The following is a 20574-nucleotide window of genomic DNA, read 5'->3' on the forward strand; positions in this document are numbered from 1 at the left end:
AGGAACCTGACCTTGACGTCCAATCAGAAACGACTCCTTAGTCCCCAGTCTCGTCGTAGTCACATTTCTCTCCAAATTGCAAACCTCTTTTAGTGACTCTTCATAAGGCCTAATGAACAGCAAGGCAAACTTCTTGTTTGCATTCACTAGCCTCTTCGCTTGGTTCACCGTCACCAAGTTTGTCTCTTTCGGAAGAGATGCTGAACGAAATATGAACTTCTCATCGTCTTTGGTGAATATGTACTTCTAAGCCAACCTTTCATAGATTGTGTATCTATCCCACAAGTACGGATTATCCAGTATAACTTCACAAACATCCAATGGAACTACATCGCATGACCTCGTCAATATACGACTCGTTGAGTGCAAATCTGAAAGTGTATTGATTAACTACACTCAGTCCCGTTTTCTTCTGAATCCACCCTAATGGATAGGGCTTTGGATGCTTGACCGTCTTCAAACCCAGCTTCTAAACTAAGGCCTCGGATATCAAATTCTTTTTGCTACCTAGATCAACTATGGTAACTACCAAATTGGTCTTTATTTGCAACTTAAGAATAAAGAGCTGCTCTCTGGGGTCTTCGTCCTCCTTCGTGACCTGCTTCCCTGCCATATGGTTGAGACTGTTGTTGGGCTCTGTCATCCCTGTGACTTCTTACGGAACTTGTTCTATCACGTATGCCTTTTTCTCCTCCCTCTTCTTCAACCCCTTCAGTTTCAAATAAAGATACTTCTCCCAACATCGATCAGCAACACATCCTGTCTTTTCGCAATGACTACAAATCAGTCATGTTTTTCCTAGATCATCCTTCTTTTTTTCCTCCTTAGTTTGGGAACCATTAGACTCACCTCCAGCTTGCTTGACTTCTCCCTTCGTCTCGTTGCCTTTCTTCTATTTTCCCTCAATAACAATAGCTTTCACGCTCGCTTCTGCAATCGACTCAACCGTGAATAGATTTATCTTCTTCTGGATGTATTCGTTCAAACCCGCCATATACTTTATGAAAACAGAGTACTCCTCTGTCGTAATGTTGAGGACCATTGTCTACTGCTGAAACTCTGTAGTGTATTCTTAAACGGTTTGATTGAATTTTTAGCGTAAACCGTACCACTTATACCAACGCTCTTCAAGGAATCCCACCGAGTAGAACTGCTTCCTTAACAACTCCTTGAACTTGTTCCACGATACCTCTTTCTTTTCCTGCTTGCAATAGGATTTTCCACCACGTCAATGCGTACCCTGAAAGCTTCAATGTCGTAAAAACGATCTTCTCTTTTGATGAATAGCCATAAAGAGTAAAATAAGTCTCCATACGCTCGATCCAATCATCAAGCCTTTCGACATTAACGCTTTCATCATAAACATAAATCTCTACTCTGAAATCAATCTTCAGATTTTGGTAAGGACCCTTACCCCCTTGATGTGGAACAACTTTGACCGCCTCGACCTCCTCATCGGAATATGAATTTTCACTCTCCCCACCGGACTCTACAGGTTTCTTCTTTGACTTCGAAGAAGATTCCCCCTTTTTGTTCTCTCCATGGTTGAGATTGACGAGTTGTGTGAGAGTCGACCCGATTGTTTCGATCTCTTTCTCCAATGCATCAAGCCTCACTGAGTTGTCGTTATCCGTCATCTTCTTCTTCCTTGATTTCTGGACCTCTTCCAAAGAAATAAGTATCTTGCCTGGCTTCTTATATTGCGATCGAGTAAGGACCATGCACAGGACACCCCCTTCACAGGATCTGAAGGCTCTAATACCAACTTGATACGAGTTATCATGCGAGCACCTTTGATCGTGCAATTATTAAAGGTGGGTTTGAGAAGAAAACAACAAAACACACAAGATAATTCAATTGGCGAAGGAAAATACATTTTCTAGATTATGAAGAATAGAAGATTACAAAATCTCTCTCACACAATCTCTCCAGAATAAAGAACAATCTATTTATTCTCTCTAAACCCTAATATATTGATTAAAATCTCTCTTCTATCAATCTGATCTTTAGAAATGCTAAACAATCCCTATTTATAGGTTAAACAACGTGGGTAGCAAAGTGGTAAATACCCAAATCAAACCAACTAGAATTCATCTCAAAACAGAATCCCAATTGGCCTAAGAAAACCTCGTCGGTCGACTGACATGCCTAGTTCGGTCGACCGACCAGAAACAAGTTTTCGAACCCTGTAAGGTATCTGTTTTTGGTCGACCGACGATCAGCGATTGGTCGACCGATTTTGCATCCGCGGTCGACCGATGTCATCCATTCGATCGACCGGCCAGGACCTGATTCTCCAGCTTCCTTATTTCCTCTATTTTTCTGCTTTTGACCGTTTTCGCCGCCACCAATGGTTTCGCCCATGCTTCTATTCTCAAGCTACCATGAGAATCATCTATCCTAAAGCTCCCACGAGGATCACTAAGCTCCCGAAGCAAGGAAGAAGATACACATGTATCATTGAGTTCTGTTGTTCAATTATTTTTTTTTGGATTTATATGCTTGCTAATAAGATAAATTACAACAATGTGGAAGGTTGAATTATTATAGTTGTTAATAATTATAATTTTTTCATCTAAAATAAATTTAATTTGTAATTAATTATTGTTATAAGCGGATTTATATGCATGATAATAAGATAAATTCACAACAATCTGGAAGGTTGAATTATTATAGTTGTTAATAATTATAATTTGTTCATCTGAAATAAATTTAATTTGTAATTAATTATTGTTAATTGCTTTTAACTTGTAATTAATTTAATTGTTAATTTGTTACTGATTTAATTCGAGAAAAATAAATACTATTCTGAAAGAAAAATTAATTAATATTTACTGTTACTCTTAGAAAAGTAATCAAAAAAATTCTTAGAATTATTGCTTAAATTATAATTGCTAATTATTGTTTTAAAATTAAATTGTTCTGTTGCATTCATATATATATATATATATATAATATATATATATATATATATATATATATATATATATATAATATATATATAGTATTATATATATGATTATATTATATATATATATATAGTATATATATATATATATATATACATATATATAATATATACTATATAATAATATATGTATATACGGCATTTATATATACATATATTATATATATATATAGTATATATAATATATATAATATATTATATATATATATATATTATATATATATATAGAGAGAGAGAGAGAGAGAGAGAGAGTATGAGAGAGAGAGAGTAAGATTCCTATTGTGTGGTTGATGTGCCCAAACCTGTCTCAGGCCCACGTCATTTTTATTGAATATAAAATCATTTTCATATCATGGCAAGCGATCCCTAGGCAATATGAGTAGGCTAAAAGTTGTTGGTGAATAACGTTGTTTTGCTATCCAGCTTTAAGTTTGACAGACAGGTTTGTTATATTATATATATATATATAATAGTATATATAATATTAGTATATAGTAGATCCGCCCATTGAGCTGCTAAGGTGTAGTGACATGTGAGCCCAAAACCAATGTGACTAGTAGAAGACGGCCACATGTGCATGGACCTAGTCAGCTCACAGGGGTGCGAGCCTGGCGCTTGAAGAGTTGCAGCTCTTGCTCCACATTTTTCTGTATATATAGTATAGTCAATATATATATATTATATATATATATATATTATACTATATTTTATATAGTAGATATATATATATATTATATATATGATATATATATATATATATATATATATATATATATATATTTATCATAATTTTACTGTTCAAATATCAGCTGCTTGGACTGCCAGTAATTTTACTATTCAATATTACTAGTTTATAAATAAACTGTATTTACAAACACACTTTGCAAATAATTGACCATAGTAAAATCTTGATTCATATACATACCCTAAAGCAATACTCCTAAGTAACTGGTTGATTGGTATTGAAAAAACCTTTCATTCCTATTGGATTTCAAAATACCTAGACTAGTTAACTTGAGTCGGACTTATGACAAATCTTGATCATTCCAAGAGTGTCAAAACTGAGAAGTTCACCGGTATCAACTACAAATGGTGGGCTAATCAGAGGAGATACTGGCTCACTACCCTAGGAATCTTATCTTCTATTGACACTCTTCATTCTTCATCCATTGGATCTCAACCCATGACCTCTAACTCTCATGTTTATGGTCTTGAACCCGAGCAACCTACTCCTTCCACTTCTGCTTCTAGTGCTAGTTCCTTTTGTAGTCCTATGAAGCTAGAAGAAATAGACTATTACTGCTTCCATAGGATCCTTGGTGCACTTGTGAACAATCTCTATGACATATATTATGAGTTCAAAAGTGCCAAGGACCTATGGAATGCTCTTGATGCAGAATATTGATTTGATGATGCCGGAATTCTACGTTTCACGTCCTCTTCCTTCAATAAGTTCATGATGGTTGATAACAAAGCCTATAAATGAACAAATTCATGAATTCCAAGATTTCATTCGTCACCTCTAATCAAAAGGAAACGCCTTTACTGATGATTATAAAGTTTCCTTTTTGATTGACAAACTCCCTCCTTCCTGGTCTAGATTCGCTGGAGATCTCCGACACATGCAAGGAGATCTAACATTAACTAAAGCTCTTAAGGCTATTCGCATTGAAGATCAGCATAGACAAAATTCTAAAATCAAAACTGAAATGAAAGCTAAAGTGAACTTGGTAGAGGACAAGTCTAAATCTAAGAATTTCAAACCCAAAGGGAAGAAATTCAAGAAAAACCAGCAATCATTCAATAAACCATCTTCCAAATCAAATCCCAATTCTTCTAGCCATAAGTCTGATGGAAAGTTCTGCTATGTTTGTGGTAGAACCAACCACTTGGCTCCTAACTGCTTCCATCAGAAGAAAGAATCAGCAAAACCTGTTCCAAAAGGAAATGGAGCTAACAAAGTAAATATGATTGAAGAAAATCCAAATTCCTTCAAGTTAGCCTCTTCATTCTATCTTGTAAATTCTCTTACTTCTTTCACTAATTGTTACTTGGATTCTGGAGCTAATAGTCACGTTTGCAATGATCGCTCTTAGTTTTTAACTTATCAGAAATCACGTGGAGGAGGCATAAGCTTAGAAAATGACTCCACTAAATAAATAATGGGAAGTGGATGCATATGGCTCACTATGACTTCTAGAAAAGCTCTAAATCTACAAGGTGTTCATCATGTTCCTTCTCTCTGCTGAAACTTAATTAGTGAATCTCTTCTTCTTAGAGCTGGCTATATGATTGTAAAGAAATCCAATAAATTTGTGATTACAAAGAATAATGTATTCATAGGAAAATATTTTATTTGTAATGGCATTTTTAAGCTCAATGTAATCAATTCCAGTTCTAATAAAATTCCTGAATCTTCTATCACACAAATTGTTAAATCTTGTGATGTTTGGCATGGACGACTTGGACATGTAAATTTTTAAACTTTGCAGAACATAATTAAATTGAAACTCATTCTTAACTCATCTCACGATCCCTCATCTAAGTGTAAGATTTGTGTTCAAGGGAAACACACTAAGAAACTCTTCAAGACTGTAACTAGAAACTCTGAACCTTTCGAATTAATTCATAGTAATGTGTGTGACTCGAATCGAGTTCTCACCCGAGGGGATATAAGATATTTTATGATATTTATTGACGATCACTCCAGATATTGTTACACATATCTTCTCAAAACTAAGGATGAAGTTTTAAATTGGTTTAAGGTGTATAAAACTGAATCTGAGAACCAACTTGAAAAGAAGATCAAAATTTTAAAATCTGGTCGTGAGGGGAGTATACCTCAAATGAAATGACTAAGTATTGCCAAGAGCATGGTATTATCCATGAGGTAATAGCTCCCTATACACCATAATCTAACGGGGTAGTTGAACGAAAGAATAGCTCCCTATACATCAACAGTTTTAGATTCAATTTTTCTCTTCTTAGGTTCGGGAATAGCTACCTTAGCTAAGCAACCCCAAAGCCAGAAGAAGTTCAATCTAGGAGTTCTCCTGTTCTAATATTCATAAGGAGTTATATCAGATATTTTATGGTGAACCCTATTGAGAATGAAGCAAGCAGAAAGAAGAGCTTTACCCCAGACTGCAATCAACATCTCAATAAGGAAAGTTACAACCCGACGACTTTCATGCCAACGAATGAAAACTGCAATCAGAGAATTTTTGCGTAGATCATGAAAAGGTTACAATTCGACGGCCTTCACGATGACTGGTAAGAACCCTGATTCAATAGTCTTCACAGTTAACTATGAGAGTTACAATCTTACAACTTTCACAGCCCACAACAGCTAAAGCGAATATTACTAAACAATGGTCTTTGCAATACTTTACAGAAAAGGTTACAAGTCAAGAGCCCCTTCTAAAAAATGTAGAACTTACCATTGCGTTTCAATTCTTAAAATGCAGCCGACCCCTGCGTTTCCAACCTTCAGCAAACAAAAACGAAAGCGGCCCTTGCGTTTTTGATATTCGGCCAATACCCAACTATGCGTCTCAAGTCTAAGACGTGGAGTTAGGGTCTTGAACACCAACTTGGGCATTTGACTCATTCAAACATGAGTCGAACGGTTTCAAAACCATTTTCCCCACGATTTGAGGAAATCTTGCCCACTTAGGAGCGGATTAAGGGGTTAGTTACGCCCCTATTAATCCTCATATAAAACCTAAACAAACTCAACAGAGTAGGAGGTTGAATCTTTTGGCATAAAAATAGTACCAAAGGTTCGGCGGGGGAGATCGGATTTGTTGATATAAAACTGAGGATTTTTAACCACCTGGTGATCGGCTAAGGAAGGGTCTTGGGGAAGATTTTTTGTTTCAACTTCAGCAACAGCAAATCCACTTGGCTTATTAACCGATTATTCGGTTTTCAGCAACTCTTTTCATAAGAATTTAAACTCATTCTGAGTTATAAAACTCATCGAGAGTTCTTAATCAAACTTGCCACGTAAGCTAGTTATTCCAGTGAATTGAGACGTGCGGATCGTCAGCGGAGAGAAAATTTGACGCAAGCATTTGAATGAGGTACTCCATCGCTACCGTGAAGAACCCAGAATTAAACAAAGGGGGGAATTCAGATCAATTTCCTCTCTTTTGTAATCAGAAATCCAAATTGTAATTAAGATTGAGAGAATACAAATCAAATATATTTCTTTTAATATTTCTTTTTACTCTAAATTTTCCATCAAACAAAAGATGGCGACTCCGATGGGGACTAGCTTCTCTGACGACGAAGTGGTGGCGTAATCCGATGTTCATCTTATTGGAACAATAGTTGAAACTCTCGTTGTAGAGTTCGACCAAGCCAAGTACGAGGAAGCCCTCTCCTCTGGATCGTTTAGCCCCAAGACTAGGAACAACATCCGTAATATCTCCAAAGAGATCAAAATTGTTGCTGAAGTGCCAAAGAAAGCCCTCTCCTTTGTCCATGATTCATCGAACAGCCCCTCCTCCAAAGGAGTGGGCTTAGCCTTTACCAAACTTGTTCAACAAGTTGAACGTTCCACGTCCGCATCAACACAACGTGTTACGGGTCACAAAAGGCATATGGAGGAGGCGAGCTCTATAAACACCGATGACGTTGCTACCAAGGCTTTGAAACAAGCCAAGAAGAACATCGCTCAACGAAGGAGAAGATCCATATGACGAGCACACATGTGAAACAGCCGATCTCTTGCCCAACGCGGGGATCACGTTTTTGAGTCCCTGCCCGAACACTGCGTTTCTACCACAGAATGCACACTTTATGGCAACGAGCCTAATTACGAGCCTCACGTGATACAACTCAAACGCGACCCTCAGTGGCGCGTTGTTCATTCAAAATGCAGTCCTCGGGAAAATGCTGTCAAAGATAAACGCATATCTTAAGAGTACGTTCAAGCAAAATATGACCCTCAGGAGTCTGTTTCACCAACCAAACGCAACCCTCAGGGGTGCGTTTAACCAAAATATGACCCTTAGGGATCTGTTTCATCAATCAAACGTACACCCCATGGGTGCATCCAACCAAAACACGACCCTCAGGGGTTTGTCCACCAACTAAACGTAGGCCTCGGCCTAATGTTTACAAATCCAAATGAGACCCTCACGTTTCTTCTCAAGAACGCGACGTGGTCCGCCAAGTTCAAAAAGACCAACATGGATTTAGGATTTATGTTCATCAAGAACCAATCTTATCCACTCAGAGGTAGGGGGTCCCATCTTCGTCCTCATGCTTGGAGTAAGATTCTTCTCAAGTTTTTGATTTACGAGAGTTGTTGTCGAGAGGAAGACCAATACAGCAAGCAGCTCATTCATGCCAATATGAGTAGCTTATTTCTGTAGTCCTCTCAGAATGCCACTAATGCGCATCTATGCCTCGTCAATCTATATTTTACCGATTGGCAAACGTCACTAGGCCTGCCAAGCAATGACGTCATCATAAAAAGAAGATCTATGAAGTTGAACATCCTAAGGTCACTATTAATATGATAGGTAGAGGGAAGACCTCGGCTTCTAATTCGGATGAGTCAGAGAGAAGCCATTCCCCGACTATCCGAGAAATTTGTGATGAGTTTGAATGAGTATATCACCACACGTGAACTTGCACGGGAGCTATCCACTTAGTTAACTATCACAAGTTGGCCAAGGGGATTATTTCAGATGATGAACATTCAGCAATTGCCGAATCTCAATTCTCAAGCTTTGTCGTAGCACGAGAGGCTCCTGTTTACATGACTGGAGGCCCCGACGACTTAGCAAAAAGAGTCGACAAACATCAAGTCATGCTTCAAGCATAGCAAGAGACACTTCATTAGGTGAAGGATGTTGGCCCAGCTTCTTCCCGAAGGACCATTTCAAAGGGAAAACAGAAGGCTCATGAGAATTAGAAATGTGAGACTCACAACCTAGAGTCTTCATTTGAAAATGAGAAGGAGATGGAAAGAGAACAAAATCCTGAGTCATCTAAAGTGGATAAGTTAGAGGCTCACCTCAACGCAATCGTCAATAGAAGTGAGCTTCGTGAGGAAGAAGTAGTACGACCTTACCCTGCTGAATGGGACACAACACCCTATCCACCGAAATTTAAGGCCCCAACCTTGCAACCTTTCTATGGCACAGGATCACCAAACCAAGACATCGACTACTTCAAGTCACAGACTGGAGACGTGGTTGCAAATGATGCTATCCTGACCTGTTTGTTCATAGGCACTCTTAAGGGAGTTGCCTTCGAGTGGTTTATGAAACTGCCTGCTGTGTCTATTAAAAAATAGGTAGATCTGGAAAGGCTTGTCTTAGCTAGATTTTTCAAAGATGATACGGAAGTGTCTGTCCCGACCCTTCTTGCCACAAAACAGAGGAAGGGAGAGTCAATCAAGACTTATGTGGAAAGATTTTGCAGCATGGCATTACGATGCCCATCAGGTATGACCCAATCCACTTTGGTTAAAACTTGCAGGCATAACTTGCAGACCCTGCTCCTTGCTCAAATGGGGGTGGCAAAATGCCGCTCCTGGAGGCAATTTATTTCGCAAGAAGAACAAGCCAAAGAAATCGTTGCTCAGGTCAAGGCCGAAGAAGCTACCAAACCAAAGCTGCAGCAATAACGCAACCAAAACAATGCTCTGTGGTCCAAGGGAAATGAGACTTTGACTGCCGACGCTAGCACACGGGCATCACCTTCCAAGCAAGGAAAGGCACCGAATTAGTAGAGAGCACCCAAGCAGTACTCGTTCAAAGAGGATCATGTGGACACTTTGTTCCAGTTACTTCAGAAGAACAACAAGCATCAACTTCCCGAGATCAGAAAACCGGATGAGGCAGGGAAGGTGGATGACCCCAATTACTGTCGTTATCATAGGTTTTTGGGGCATCCTACCAGAAAATGCTATGTCTTTAAAGATATTCTGTAAAACCTGGTGAATGCTAATTTGCTTACGTTAAAGCCTGAGCAAAAGACCATATCCACCAATTTGATAGTGGTCCAGTTTGGTAATTTTCCCCGGGTAACAGCTACAGATAGTATTGTCCCCATTCATAAAGGGGAAATGTACCTGAAAAACACTAACTTACATAGTCAGAAGGATAGGGGGTTGGTACCCCTCACTACCTCAAAAGGAGAAATTATATGGGTCCATCCCGATCTGGTTGAAGACCAACAGTGGATGAACACTTCACTCAAGAAGAAAGGAGGCAAGGCTAAGTCATCCAACATAATTAACCCCTCTATTAACGAGAATGATGATCATCTCAAACCTCTCAGTGATTCAGAAGAAGAGAGGATTATTCTTGCAGCATACCCGGGAGGCAATCCTGGCACCCGGTCAGGAAAAACTTACCTGAAAGACTATGATCAGAATGCTCAAGAAGCAGAAGAACAGCACCAAGACGCTGGGGGTTTTGTTCCTCAAAAGTCAACTGACAAAGGGAAATAGAAAGAAACCCGATACAATAAGAACCTTCTTCAAGAAGCCGGAGAATCGAGCGCTCCCTTTCAATTCAACGTCATGGTGTAGTTAGCTAACACACCTACCAGGATTACCCTATATGAGCTCCTGAGGTTGTCCAAAACCACCAAGGAAGCTCTAATTGAAGCGTTAAAGAACACAGAGAGCTTTATTACTCAAGTCACTCTGATTCCTGAAGCTTCTGAAGGCCAGTCTTGTATACAGTATTTACAAGCAGCAAGAAGTTTACCCTACATATCATTTACTCAGGAAGACATGCAGGGCAAACACAAACATGACAGACCGTTATACTACACAGGGTAAATCGGGTCTTCAGAAATCAGCCGTGTTTAAGTTGATTCGGGCTCAGCACTTAGCATCATGCCTTACAGGGTCATGCAGGTCTTAGGGATTCCTATGCATCGATTAAACACTACCTAAAACACCATTTTCGGTTTCAACGCTAATAGCACTCGGCCTCTAGGGAAGATCAAGCTCAGGTGTCAAATTGGAGATCTCAAGTCTAAAGTGACTTGTTACATCATTGATGTGGACACATCCTACAATCTATTGTTAATACGACCATGGATTCACGCGAACCATATTGTCCCATCTACCCTACATCAAGTTATGAAGGATGCTAATGATGAGAGGGAAGTCTGAACCCTGATTGCAGAAAAGTACCCTTTCAGAGGAGTGGAAAACTTCCACACAGATTCTATCTTCTACTCGGAATCACAGGAGAAAGAAGATGTTGACAATGGTAACGAAGCTGACATCGAGCCAGATCCTAAAGAAGATTGTCCATGGGAGTTAAACTTCAATGTAATGGGTCAGGTTGAAAACAATAATAATGTACCGAGTGAGGGCGAATGGTGCATTAATGAAGACTTTATTTTGGTGTACTTGTCTGATGTGTCCTCTAGAAATGAACAAATAGAGACTGATACTGATGCAGGTACCAACCCATGGCGCACATTATGCGCAAAGGTATCACTCATATTGCCAATTAAGTCATCTATTGCCTCAGATGAAGAAGTAGAGGATGCCCAGAAGGCTTTCTTCAAAGTCCCGTCCAAAAGGAAAGGGCAAAAGCTGATCCACTTCGGTAAAGTTAAACCTGAATTACTCAAACGAGGAAGTTCAAAAGAAGATAATAGAATTCCTCAATTCCATTACCATGAACCTAATTCCATATATCTGATGAAATGAATGAGATATAATTTTAATGAGAAATAGGGTTTAAACTTCGGGAAAGGAAGGCGAACGCCGATTCAAATGTCCCTCACTCCTAAAAGAAAACTTCCGAATTATTATCAGAAAACTGGAAGAGGTTTAGGTTATGTCACGACCCCTTCTCCTTTAGAAAATGAAACCGATGACTGTATGTGTCAAGATCATTCATCCGGTACATCTTCATGGGAATCCGATGTCAGCACTGGACTCTTCTTTGAAAGTTTGACCGTGAACATGGTTTTAACTAGTTACCCAGATAAAGATGCAGGGGGTGATGAAGAGTTGATCGAGTCAACCAATGACCCTTGTATCAAACGTCTCAACATCTTGTGGGATATGCGCTTCGAGCAGTGCAAACCACCCACTGAAGATAGGGTAATTCAGGTTAACATGGGAGATGGATCGGACCCTAAACCTATCTTCATAAGTGAAAGCTTATCACCATCTAAGAAAGAAGATCTTATATCTCTCATTCGAGAATATATAGATGTCTTTGATTGGAATAATGAAGACATGCCTGGTCTTGACCCAAAAATAGCCATGCATCATCTCAATATTGATCCGGATGCAAAACCCGTTAAACAACAATAACATTGGTTTCGTCCGGAGATCATGGAAGCGATTGAGTCAGAAGTCAGAAAACTTATAGATTTCGGCTTTGTCAAAGAGAAACAACACCCTGACTGGGTAGCCAACATTGTTCCAGTACCCAAGAAAAACGATAAGGTCCGGATATGTATTCACTTCCGTGACATTAACGCAGCTTGTCCAAAAGATGAATTTCCACTCCCCATCACGGACGTTATGATCGATAACATCTGTGGGTATGAGAGGATGTCTTTTATGGATGGATTCTTCGGGTATAATCAGATCAAGATGTATCCTGAAGATGAAAAGCATACTGCTTTCAGAACACCATTGGGGGTATATTGTTACACAGTGATGCCCTTTGGATTAAAAAATGCAGGCGCAACCTACTAACGCGCGATGAACATAATCTTTCATGAACACTTACGTAAGAAGATTGAATGCTATGTTGATGATATAGCAGTAAAAAGTCAACATAAAGGTTATCATCTCACAGACCAAAAGATAATGTTCAACATCATGCGAACACATCAGTTGAAGATGAACCCAACAAAATCGTTCTGTGGGGTATCGAGCGGAAAATTCCTAGGATTTATCGTTACATCTAAGGGAATTTTTCTTGATCTAGAGAAAGTTCGTGCTATCTAAGACATGTCGCCTCCGAAGAATCTGAAAGAACTCAGAGGTTTGCAAGACAGATTGGCTTACATCCGGAGATTCATATCTAATCTCTTAGGACGCTGCCAACCTTTCTCTAAGCTCATGAATAAAGGAGTATCCTTCATTTGGGATAGAGACTGCCAGAAGGCATTCGAGGAGATTAAGAGATATCTCACTCAACCACTGGTTCTGGTGGTCCCGATATCAGGAAGACTATTCCTGTTTTATGTGAGAGCTATGGATCATTCTCTTGGAGCTTTATTAGCCCAAAATAATGACCAAGGATAGGAGCAAGCCTTCTACTACTTAAGTAGGACCATGATGGGAGCCGACGAATTGGCTATTATTGGCCAAAAATGATTTTAGACGTAGTTGACTACTCTAAACGTTGTCACGCGTGTCAAATTCATGGTAACTTCATCCATCAAGCACCAGGGAACATACATCCCACATCCGTGTCTTAGCCATTTGAGATGTAGGGAATGGACATTGTAGGACCAATCTCCCCTCCGACTTCTAAGGGGCATCGATTCATTTTGGCCATAACTGATTACTTCTCCAAATGGGCGGAGGCAATCCCGTTGAAAGAAGTTAAGACTTCAAATGTGGTTAAATTCATTAAACATCATGTCATTTACCACTTTGGAGTCCCGAGACGAATAGTCCATGACAACGGAACATAATTTGTCAGCTTTGTATTTTAGACATTTTGTGACAAGTTTAGGATTCAAAGCATTGCATCTACGGCATATTATCCGTCGGCTAATGACCTCGTAGAAGCTTTTAACAAGACCATTATGAAACTTCTCAAAAAATTCGTTTCCAAGAGCCGACGTAATTGGGACGAAAGACTCGATGAATGTCTGTGGGCCTACCGCACGACGGTAAGGACTCCTACAAGAGCTACACCATTCTCTTTGGTATACGGCTACGAAGCTGTGCTGTCATTAGAAATCCAGATCCCTTCCCTGAGAGTTGCCATCGTGACCGGAATGGCAGAAGAGGAGAAACACCGACTGTGACTTTAGGAACTTGAATCCTTAGACGACAAGCGACTTCAAGCTCAGTAGAAGATTGAGTTATATCAAGCCTGGATTTCTAAAGCCTACAACAAAAAGGTTAAAGAACGGATTTTTAAGAAAGGCGATTTGGTCTTAGCCGTCAGACGATCCATGGTGATGACGCACAAAACCAAAGGGAAGTTCAATCCTAAATGGGAAGGATCATTTGTAGTAGAATCAGTCTATTTGAACGGAGTTTATCGCCTCATCGATCAAAAAGGTGACAGTCTCATGATGCCAATCAACGGAAAGTTTCTCAAGAGATAGTTCCTGTAGGTCATGTAGCCTCCTTTTCTCTCAATCTTTAGCCAAGTCTGGCTGGGGGTTGCCCATTCAGAGTTTGTTTCGGAAATAAATATTTAGTTTTCCTGCTTTGTATGTCGTCATGTTAACACTACACCTCTGACGATTAAAATTTTCTGGAATTATTCTAAGTAGTAATAAAGAGAATTTCGAATTTATACCAAGGCAACATCGTACCTATAGCATTTGTAATATTTTTTATTATTCTAAGTTAGAATTCAATAAGAGAGATGATGAGAGACAAAATAATATCATTTTCATTCAATATTGTTAATTTGATGCAAAATAATGATAATTGAAACAAAAACGATACAAAATTACTCCCCAGCTAAAAGCTATACAAAATTTAAACGTCAGGACTCATCAGCCTAAGAGACTTGAGCTTGAGATTCAATTCGGATATGTTCTCCTCACGAGCCGTTTTAACTTTTTTAGTTATCTTTCTCTTGAGTTTTTCTTCATCAGGTGTTGCTTCCTTAATCTCTCTCCGAATCTTATCAACAGCAACGATCTCATTGCAGTAGTCTTTGAGAATCCCATCGCAGTAAGCAGCTAATCCTTTTACAACTTCCATATCCTCAGCCAGCTGGGCATTCCTCTGAGATAGATCAACCCCCATGCGAGCGAGGTCTGCTATAGCATCCCGGACACCCACAGCGAGGCTGCCCATGTCTATTTGTATCTGAATGTGCTCCTCCCACAGGCTGGCAATACGGGACTCTTTCTCGGATAAGCTCTTTTGAAGAGCCTCATGGTGTTGCGCCCTTGAAGCTTTGGCAACAGAAAGAGCCTAGTCTACTTCTTGTCCCAAATCAGCGTGTTGCAAGTGCAAAAGCATCTCCAGTTCCATTTCCAGAAGGAGGATGCTCTCCCTGCAGTTCGTAGTCCATAACGCATTCCCATGACTTCTGATGTCCATTAAGCTTTTAGTCAGGAGGGGTCTGAAATACTCAAAGGGAACCCGCCCTAAGCTAACAATATCAATTGTAAATTGTATTTATTTTCATTTCTAGCTATCTAATGCATTCTCATAAAGCTCTCGAATGCGGGGGAGGACTAATTGGATAGATCAGACCCGTATATTCATTACGAGTAGATTGAGGAATAGCCTCAGGAGGCAGGTCTTCATGTGAACCCTGATTACGGATTAGAAGAGGAGGAGTGGGCTCTGAATCCCCAATGGGCAACATCTCTTTGGCTCCCACATCCTCAGGAATGAAAGGAATTGATCGAAGCGTTTCGTCCTCTCTAGCAGCCGAGCGCGCAATAGGTGCAGATTTCATTGCGTCCCCTATCAACTTGGCCCTTTTAGAGTTTTTGGCTACAACAGACCTTCTCGTGCGAATTCTCCTATCATATTCACCTTCCTCCTCAGTAGTAAGGGCCTTCTTCCCTGATGACCTTAAGGTTCAAGAGTGGGTATTTCCTTAGGAATCTCTTCAGTTGCCTTTTCTTCAGAAGGCTTAGTAGCTGGTAGCTCCACTGTGATCTCTCTACCTCCGACCGCCTCACGTTTGTAGGATAGATAATCCTCTATCCCTGGTAATCGAGTCCTGGTGGAACCGCTTCTAGTCTCGTTTATGCATGAAGTGTGTACATCGTACTCTGGGATTCGAGAAGCTTCATCAAACCAATCGCGAAAGTCCTCAACAGAGGAACAGCTAGGCGGTGAGTTGGGCAAAGTGAAGTACACAGAGTCCCTCCGGTAGAGAAGAAGTACCACGCGCGCGCCCCTTCATACAAATTCCTAATTTGAGCCAATTCAAGGTTAGGATTTCCAACATAAAGCTGATCATATCCAAACTGCATGGTGAATCGAGAAGACACATAAGGTTTAATGATGTACTTCTCCCTCAAGCGGAAGACCAAATAACCCAATCTAATCATGAGGAGCCATCTGAACACGTTTTCTTCCAAAGATGACGAACCGTCGAAAAGCACATCCGTAAAGTTGTTACCCTTTTCTTCAGCTCCATCAAAATTAGGAGCGCAGTAGAAAATTCTATAATTATCTTCTTGAGACAAAAGTTGTCGGGCCCTGACTATGTAAATAGTATTCCAGGTAGCCGACTCCAATCTTTGTACAAAGGGAACATGAACTTTATTTTCCTCAGTAACCTCCATCATCAATGAAGGGCAATGCAGCACAAACCAGGCCACCAAGTACGTATACGACACTGGTACACGTGGTTGTGGAGTCTTCCAGGCTTTCCTCCTAGCAACATTAATTTCCTGGACGTCAACAAATTTAGATGTCAACGTCCGTAAGCCACTCTGCACGCAGCTCACCATAGCAGTGAGGAGGCTCACTAGTCTCCCATGAGCTAACAAAATAGCTGGATACACGACCTCAGCTAATATCGCCTCGACTGGCTTCGATGGTACTATGCACCGTTTTAACCAGATCATAAAGAAGCCAGTAAAGAGAGCCACATCAGAAATAGGAGTTGTGGTCTGGTAGTGAAAACTTTCAAATTGGATACCAGCCTCGAACCCATCTTCCATGTGCTCATTCTTGTAAGCAGCGTTGGAAGCCTTAATTCGGGCCTTAACACCTTTAGGAGAGATGGCAGCCAACCGGGTCACTGCTTCACCTTTCTGGCTCATGTTTTGAAAAAGGTAATCTGCCCATGTAATGTGCATGATGCCACCCCCACACATCCCGACAACTTGAGCACATATGTGGAAGTGGCACATCAGCTCCCAGAAAGTCGCATAAACTTCTGGGTGTGGCTCCCTCAAAATAGAAAGCTCTTCAGTAGTGGGAATAAATTCTTCGTAGGGCATTTGACCGAATGGCAGCCCCGATACTGCTTGCATCTCATGGAGAGTGAAGCCTAACTCCCCCACAGGTGTAAAGAATATACAGCTATCCGGGTTGTACCTCTCCAACATAGCGAAAAAGTTAGGGTAACCCTAAACAACCCCTCGCCTTGTGACCAACACTGGGACCATCAGACCCGATTGAGTGAGCGGTTCCTTAAGCTCCTCAAGGACAAAATCCACCATCCAGGTCCACCAACCCCCTTCTCCAAAACAAACCCATCCTGGAGATCTAAACATATGTGCAGAGTATTCACCTCGAGCCGTAATGAATTAGCGAACGAAGACATTCGCTGGAAGTGATACTTCTTGAGCAAGATCTTTTTTCTCAAATCGGCCGGCCCTCAAACCCTTGAGTTGTCCCCCAATTTGTGTGCGATCTTGTCGACCAAATCCAAATGACACATTTTCCTTCTCCTTGACTAGATCAAAAGTCAAACCTCGGTGGCAGCTAACGTTCAAAAAGTAGGAGAGTGGATACATTCTCTTCATATTTAGGAGAAAGAGGAAGCGGTCATCGACTCTTCGTAGAAGCTTTGAATCTTCTACGTGTATAAGACTATCATCGGCTGCTATATAATCTCCAAATATGAACGCTGATTTTTAGGGAGCTGATCACGGTCGGTAGGAGTCTCCATGCCTAAGTCGGTGATCAAAGCTCTGAGAGTAGAGCATCAGGGGAATCTGAGCATGTGTGTTCTCTCTGAGTCAGGGAAAGTATACAACGGAATTCTTCTACGAAGACTAAAAACTTTATTCTTGTCAGGGCTGCCAATATGCCCAAAATTGTGCTCCTGCAAAAGCGGTACATTCGGAAAGAACACTGCAAAATCAAAAGCAAAGATTAGCAGCTGAAGCAAGTTATTGATATAAGTCCAAAAGAATAGATTAAAAACACAAAAGTCAAGTCTCATGTTTCAAGTTTTAAACATAAGGGGAAACATTGTGTTGTAAATCTTAAATGCAGGAGTTGAGACATGCGCTATAAAGCTCGAACACAAAGGCCAAGACCCACGTTTCGAGTTCAAACGCAGGAGTCAACGCCGCGTTTCATAATAAACACAGAGTCCCAACTCTGCATTTTCATCAAACAGAAACGAGTCGTCTTCCTCGTTGTTAAGAACCCATCTAGGGTTTTTAGAAAACTTGTCAAAACAAGTTATTATGGTCACCACCTACCATGGCAGGAAAGCCCACGCGATGGCGACGGTGACGACGACATTATCGTAGGAACAAGAACACCGCCAGAATCCTCGGCCGATAGTGTTTCTAATGTTGCTCCAGCGACCTTCCTGGAGCTAGATCTCATCCTTCATGGTGTCATTGATGCAGCCGATCGAAAAAGATGAAGTTCGTCGAAGATCTTGTCGAAATTAAACGAGCGCTCTCGTTCTTGGAACCAAGCCAAAAGTGGATGTTTGTGGAAAATTTGTAGTAAGTAAAATGAAAGAAAATTGATTTGTATTCTCTCGATCTTAATTACAATTTAAATTTCTGATTACAAAAGAGAGGAAAATGATCTGAATTCTCCCCTTTGTTTAATTCTGGGTTCTTTACGGTAGCAATAGAATGCCTCCTTCGAATGCTTGCATCGAATTTGCTCTCCATTGACGATCCGACTGTCTTATCGCGTAGGAACAACTAACTTGTGTGGCAAGTTTGATGGATAACTCTTAACGAGTTTAAGAACTCAGAACAAGTTAAAACTCTGTGAAAAGAGTTGTTAAAACCGAATAATCGGTTAATATGCCAAATAAATCTGTTTGTTGCTGAAGTTGAATATGCCAATCTCCTCCAAGATCCGTCCTTAGCTGCTGATGAATGCACCTAAAACTGAGTTGAACTGCCTTGGAGCTATTGATATCAAGAAGATCCTCAAAAATCTGATCTTCAGCCCTAGGAACCAACTCGACCCTTTACTCTGTTGAGTTTGTTGAGGTTTTATAGGCGGATAAGGAGTTATAACTGCCCTACCTTGATCCTCTCCTAAGTTGGCGTGATTTCCTCAGATCGTGGGGAAAACGGTTTTGAAACCGTTCGACTCTTGTTTGAATGAGTCAAACGTCCAATTTGGCGTTCAGGACCCTAACTCCGCATCTTAGAATTGAGATGCAGACTTGGCTGTTGACTGAACGTTAAAAACGCGAGGGTCGCTCGTGTTTCGTTTATTACAGCTTGGAAACACGGGGGTCGCCTGCGTTTCAAGAATTGTAACGCAAAGATTAGTTCCGCGTTTAGAAAGGGTTAGCTGACTTGTAACCTCTTCCGTGAAGCATTATAAGGACCATTGTTCAGTAATCCTCGTTTTAGTTGTTGTGTTGTGTGAAAGTTGTCAGATTGTAACTCTCACAGTTGATTGTGAAGACCACTGAATAGAGTTTTCATCAATTATCGGAAGTGTTGTTGAATTATAACTCTTCTCGATCTATATGAAAATTCCTCCATTTGTAGTTTTCATTTGTCGGCATGAAAGTCATCTAATTGTAACTTTCATCATTGAAGTTTGATGGGGATCAACTATCTATTGTGATTTTTAGACAGCCTACAAAACCCCCTCCAAAGTTTTTGAAAGTTCGCGGTTGACTGAGATAAATTTTTGGAATACTTTGGATCCCAAAATTTGATTGATTGATTGTCTGTTTCGTCTGATTCAAAGACATAGCAATCCTAGTTGTCGGAGTGTCGCAATTCTGCTTCCTTGAACCAAACAAGGTAACTTTTGTGTCTTGGTGATAATGAACTTAGCCAAACAAGCTAAAGCCCAAGTCATCGCTGATGAATCAAACAAGAACGATGATGACAATGAATTTGTCTGGGTCCTTGAGATACTTTACTTAGTCAGCGATGAGTTGTTTTCTCCAGATTTCGTCTGAATCCTTCAGATACCCCACTCAATCTGTAATGAGGTGTATTCTTCAGATTTTGTGTGGATCCTTCACATACTCCACTCAATCTGCGATGATGTGTATTCTTTTATCCAGAGAATTCTTGTAGGCATTGATGAACACTCGACATGCAGATTTTAGCTTCATTAATCTTGGTGGGAATGTTAAGCCACTTAGGAGAATGAGTCGTGTGCGATGGATCGAGCTTGACGGTTTTAGCTTCGTTGACTGTAACCTATTTGTACTCATCCAAGAGGCTACATAACTGCTTGTCATACACCAGTTTCTTCTCAGCCTTGGTCACCTTGATGGCTAATGTTAGCCTCTCTTTATTTATTTGAAGCTGTGTCGTAGCTCTTGTTGTTGATATGTTGTTTTTGTTGTGGTCAAAACACGTGGGTGAACTCTATGCTTGAGAATTAGAACGCGTAGGTGAACTCTATGCTTGAGAATTAGAACACATGTGTGAGCCCCGCATTCAAGAATTAGAACACGTGGGTGAGTCCCGCGTTTGGAAGTTCAACCAACTCGAACGCTTGAATCACATTTGGGCGGGATTCTAGC

The sequence above is a fragment of the Asparagus officinalis genome, chromosome 1, assembly GCF_001876935.1.
Source record: "Asparagus officinalis chromosome 1, Aspof.V1, whole genome shotgun sequence".
NCBI lineage: Eukaryota > Viridiplantae > Streptophyta > Magnoliopsida > Asparagales > Asparagaceae > Asparagus > Asparagus officinalis.